At 38.2% G+C, this 6,064-nt stretch overlaps 1 protein-coding gene and 1 long non-coding RNA gene across 2 annotated transcripts in view; one reads left to right on the top strand and one right to left on the bottom strand.

Annotated features, from left to right (window-relative positions):
* The window catches only part of LOC111328758 (uncharacterized), a 209,563-nt gene that overhangs the window by 121,813 nt on the left and 81,686 nt on the right, over positions 1 to 6,064 (bottom strand). The gene's annotated exons all lie outside the window — the stretch shown is intronic.
* On the top strand, positions 1,388 to 3,605 carry LOC148724978 (uncharacterized). Its single transcript, XR_015991195.1, has 2 exons — positions 1,388 to 2,014; positions 2,519 to 3,605. It is a non-coding gene; the product is annotated as an uncharacterized LOC148724978 (long non-coding RNA).

The raw sequence follows: 6,064 nt of genomic DNA on the forward strand, positions 1-6,064 counted from the left end.
ATTGTTTTGAGGCGTTCATCATCTTTGTGGTGTTACGACAAGAACTAAAAAAATTCTATCTTCGAATGTTTTAGCCATAATTCGATAATTCGAGCGGTAAAATACTCCCTCTTCAAAGAAAACAAAATTCCTTTAGGTTTCCATGAAGCGCCGATCATACCTTTTAAGACATTTGTGCAAGGTAAAGCTGTATTTTTACACACGCCGTCCTGAAAAAATTGTAAAAAGCTTATCATTTCCTAAAGTGGTCCGAAACAAACATTAAGTAGCACCGGGAAACCGTATCATTACGTGCTAATTCCGAGTAACATTCGAAGCGACACGAAGAAATCGTCAGCAAGCATTGAACGCCCGAAAACGTCCCGAAACCTGAGACAAAAGCCGAGAGCGAGAAATATCAGGTAAAACCTGGCAGACTTCGTTGTGGGCAAAGAGGTCGTTCTCATTCTACTGCTACACTACTCAACAGGACAACAGTATGGCTTCGCCTCTTTAGGAAGCAGTAGCCATAAAAAGACTGAGGAAAGATTTTTAAGCGCTAAAATAACGGGCTGAAGGAAAAACCCAATTCCTATTCCTTTTAAGATATCGCATATTGAGATATCTTGATGTTATTCTAGCGTGGTGTGATGTAATGTGCGTAACAGGAAAAATATTTAGCCCCAGAAACATCTAAATAGATGTTTACAAAGCAAATCCGAAGTGACCCTGGGGGGCTGTGACCCTGAGGGGCTATGCGCAAAAAAGGGGAAAAACAGAACAATGCGCAGGAAAAATCTATAGATCGTCTTCACTTGGTACCAAGCTTAATTGAAACGATAACATTATATTTATTCAATTATTATAAATGAAAACGATAGTTGCGTCCAACTATTGTAAGAAAATCAAGATAAGAGAAGAAAATTTCTGATTTCTTGCCATATTCAATATTAATAACGCTCGCTTGTTAGAATTAAAAGCTTTACGCAAAATTTTCGGGTTCATTAAGAAATCGCCACTTACTGCACACAAAAACTGTAAATGGCGGAAATTCTAGGAAAACATGACGAGTGGCAAGGGAGGATAAAGTTTTCCCGCTCTTGGGTATGTTTATTTCGATTTCAAAGCTTTATTCAAATAAATGCTTTTAAAACATGTTGTGAGAGGCTGAAAAGTACGAGTTGCTTACGCCCGCAGTCGATCGGTCGACGATCGAAACCTGACCCCATAGGGATCCACGTACGCCAGATACAGAAGCTGATGGCATCTCAAAGCAAAGCCTCAAAAGGAAATGCAATAGGCCTTTTGCAACAAACTGTCACGAGACCGATTTTCCCTTGGCAACGCCATACTGGAGGGCAAGCCATCTAGTCTTTCCTTGACAACCAACAAAGGGCGAATTGGCGGAGGGGATACAAAGGTAAGGTTAAAGGTCTTTTAAGGCGTTTGTTTGTTATGATGTCACAAGAAAACAACAGGAAAATATCTCTTTGAAATTTTTACATACAACTGAACTAGTCTCGGACTGAAATCAGTCATTAGAGGCCGAGTTTCAGACTCGTGAAGTTTTAGCATGGTCAGTCTCGTTTGAAGTGATAGCGATGGCGGCAACGTTACCGAAAAATCACCGTGATTCATTCGACTTTATTGCTATCTTACACGGATTTTTAAGCCTTTAGAATGAAAATATTGAGTGATAGTTTGGTTTGAAATTCAGGGAGAATAGCCTTGCATCATATGGCGACGGCTGGTAGCCAAGCTCTTTCGACCGAATCACGACCGAGTTTCTGTTGGAGGGAGGCTTCTCGCTCACAACAAAAATGCTAGCATATTTGATTACAGTCTCGTTGTTCAGGGTGAACTCGAATAATTTTTTTTATATTCACAGGTGTGGAGTCCAGAGATTCAAGCAAGTTTCCTGAGATTTCTTTCGCAGAAGTTGAAAGTTTTGCTCAGAAGGCGTCGCGATACGAACATATCAGAAAGCCTACAAGTTTTTCGCTGAACCTGGCTACCTTCATGATAAGAAACATAAGTAAAATCTGGGATATCCTAACTTCAGTGTGCAAATATAAGCTTAAATAAAGTCGTCGGGTGTTTCTTAATATTAAGGTGGAGGAAATCCTCTGGAGGAAATGACTACAAAATAAAAAATATATATATTTAAGTGGTGATCAGCACCTAAACTGAACTGTATTTAAGCTTATATAAAGCTATAGGGTTAAGATCAAAATACCAAGAAAATTTCATAACATTGAAAATGAAAATTTGTCCAGAATTAACAACAAGAACATTGTTTTGTTTAGGTAAAGTATATAATTAAATTGGAGATATTTGCTGTTCTAAGTTAAACAATAGCCTGTTTTTTAAATTGGTGGTTGAGATAATACAGTACATGCAACCAAGAAAGATGAATGCTAGTTAATTAAGCTTTCAGTAGATGAGAGTTACAAAATAGATTTTTATGTTTAGTTAACATTATTGCAGTGCTTTCTGGACAAAAGCATTACTAAGCTAATTTTTTTTTCGTTTTTTGCAGTTCAATATTCTGCTAACCAGGTCAAAGTAACATCAAAGTGATAATAAACCCTTGGTCACCATGGCTTAGTTGCTCACGAGATAGGAAAGTGTATGACAGCTCAGCTGGGGGGAATGGTTACCTCCCATTTGGACTTTTCGAAACCAAAGTTGTCAAGGAAAGCTCAACTGATTTTGATGGAGTACCTCATATTTACAAAAACCCTGTTGCCAAGCAGCTGTCACTGAAGAGAAACCATGAATACTATTACCAATGGAATGACTTTTTCAGTTATATCAATGAGACAACTTTCTTCTGTGAAAGAATTTATTATGATGCAGAATTTTTTCAGATTGCCAAAGATAATGTGGATACCTTCTTTTTTTATTTTTACTTGAATAGGAACCTCGAAATGTGCAAACTCCTAATAATTTATGTGTCAAGTACATACTAGCTAGTATTATTATTACAACTACAACAACAACTTATTTGTACTCAGAATCAACTTAAAATAAATTAAATGAACAACAATAAGTTGGTTAGGCATGTACAAGCTCAAGTGCATTGTCCTCAAGACTTGATTCTGCAGTAATCTATTACTGTCTCAAGGTTTTGTAATGCTTAGAACTCTGATTAAGATGTTTTCTTTTATTTCGTTTCCTCAATACAAAGAAGCTGCATTAACACATACTACTGAAGACAGATATTTACACTCTTAGAAGATTTTATTACCACTAATGTTTTTAGGGGAATGAAAAAAATTGAAGTCTTTGCATGGATTGAATAAAATTCACCAATTACAGATATAGATGTTTAATAATGAACTGTTGTGTCTTCAAGAAACATGTTTGCAGTTGTACAATGAAATAAAAAATCATCTTGGCAAATTTCTTGAAACTATACTCCCTTAAAAGTATTGGTCAATATCTAACCAAAGGTTATTCAGTGAACCAAAAATTTTTTCTTGTTGCATGACCTTTAATAGCCTAAGGCATAGCCTGGATTTATCACAGTATTGAGCAATATTGTTTATACACTATCTAATACCTTTGACAGAACTATGGTTGTAGGCTTTCCACAATGTTTACCATAAAGTAAAGTGGGCTAACCTTGTATCTCTCATGTATTTTATCTATCCTTCTACTGATGACATTACCAGTGGTCCCTGGAGGTTCACTAATAAGCAAACTACTGTGTAACCATCTCTAAGCTCTTTCTTGGAGTGTGGCGGAAATCTGCGAAACAATAACTTATTTTCACGGTCGTAGCACTTATCTTCATTGCAACCAGGAACACAGCAATGAAATTTACTCATCGTGACTACCGTTGCAAGTTGCTTTAGGTAAACTTGTCAGTTCTTAACCTGCTCGCATAAATTAAATTCAAACAATCCAGTGAAAACCCTAAAACCAAACTTCCACATGAAAAAAGCGATCAAGTCGAATTATTACAATGTAATCAAGGAGATTTTTCGGTTAGGTCTCTGCCATTGATATCGCTTCAAGCGAGTACGTGCACGAGTCTGAAACCCGGCTTTCACTGATTGATTTCAGTCCAAGACTATTTCAGTCCAAGACTATTTCAGTTGTATGCAAAAATTCTAAAGAGATATTATCTTATTGTTTTCTTGTGACATCACGACAAACAAACGCCTTAAAAGACCTTTAACTTTACCTTTGTATCCACTTCGCCCACTCGCGCTTTGTTGGTTGTCAAGGAAAGACTGAATGGCTTGCCCTCCAGTATGGCGTTGCCAAGAGAAAATCGGTCACGTGACGGTTTGTTGCAAAAGGCCTATTCTGCCCCAACACTATCTCCCCCACTAGCAGATCACTTATCCTTGACTATGATGCAAAATTACGTTATTTTGCGCAGTCAGAAATACATTCTCAATATGAATAAAAGCGTTTTGTGACCATGAGATTTTATATTTCTTTAACTCAGCGTAGAAAATGTAAAAAACATAAGTTCGTTTAGAAAGCTTCGATTCAAATTGGTACCACGCAATGCTATTATTATCCAACTGACAGAGCTGAATAAGGTATGCCCATGTGCTGGGTTTTGCCGCGGAAAACACATTTTGAGTCGTTTACAGGGTTGATTTCCTATTTGTCGCTTCGAGGTGTCGATTTTCTTGCCGCTTTTCTCTAACAGAACAACCTTCAAGAACTTTGTACACCCCCTAAAAATTTTCGAAAAATTAAGTTTCTCCTTTAAAACTCTAGAATGAGGAAAATGCCTTTGACGTAAACAAAATGCCTTGGTTTGAAATGTCATCCCTTTTTTCACTACATTTTAGACCTGCAACGCTTCAGCCGAGGGCTTCATGTAGGGCGCCGAGACGAAATCCGATTTCAAGTCACACCTGAAAGGAGTTGGGGAGTGTGAGTTTCTGCGAACTACGGTAAATCAACGCGGCTATATCTATCACGACCAGCAGACAACGTACCAGACAAACCAGTTAAAGCACAGCTAAAAAAAGATCTATTTACATTATTCCGGCTACCATGACGTTTATGTTCTTAGTGGGGGTATCCAACCGTGATTTATGTTGTTTGTGGAAGGCATCGTCCACACGTATCCAGAAATTTGTGAAAACGCAAAATTTTTTTTACGAATACGGCTTGCGTCCACACGTATCCAGCGTATCCAGAAATTTTTGAAAACGCTCACCAGAGTGGAAACTTTTTATCCGATACGAATACGGAGACGTGTGGACGGTCGTATCCGGAAATTTTCGAATACGCTTACGTCATTCTCTTGGATCCAGTCTTCACGGCGAGCATTATAAACATGGCGTACAGCAAGGTTGTAACTTCTTTGTTGGTTGCTCTAATTTCTCGTTTGATATCATGCGTTCAGATAAATGCAGCTGTGATAAATTTACGCAACCAATACATTAGAGATCGACAGGATGTTTTGAGATCGTTATCAATGAACAGTAGGCATCATAAAGTCAAAAAAAGAGCGAACCATCACTGAAGGCGATTCTGGACGCGACCAGGAAGGACAAGCGCATGGTGGGACAGTTTTATCAATGGCACAATGATCGAAGAAGAATGGATAATGGCGAGGGATAATGAGCACTGTAAGCTTTGAGAATCTCGCCATACTTGTCAACACAAGATTCCCAGTCGAGGCTTCGTTTTGTAGTCTTTCGTGACCGTCAGCAGTAGTTCAACTTCATCATCGGTCCATTTGTGTATATCAGCATACTTTTTCTTGACTTTTTCAGCAGATTTAGACATTTTTTCGAGTGATAAACTACAAGATTCGGCTGATTACACCTCGCAGTAGCTATGGCGTGAAAGAAATGGCGCCAAAATCGCAATTATGCGCATGCTCATTTCAGGATTCCCTCCGGCAAAAGAACTGGGCACTAGAGCAAATCAGAAAATTTCCGGATACAATCGGATACGTGTGGACGGCTTAAAAACGATTCGAATACGCTGCGTGTGGACGCGAAAATTTTCATATCCGCAAAAAAATATTTGCGGAAAAAAAATTTCTGGATACGTGCGGACATGGCCCAAAATAGTGTTATGTACGAAATAATAAGCTCAGTTA

The sequence above is a fragment of the Stylophora pistillata genome, chromosome 8 (assembly GCF_964205215.1).
Source record: "Stylophora pistillata chromosome 8, jaStyPist1.2, whole genome shotgun sequence".
Lineage (NCBI taxonomy): Eukaryota > Metazoa > Cnidaria > Anthozoa > Scleractinia > Pocilloporidae > Stylophora > Stylophora pistillata.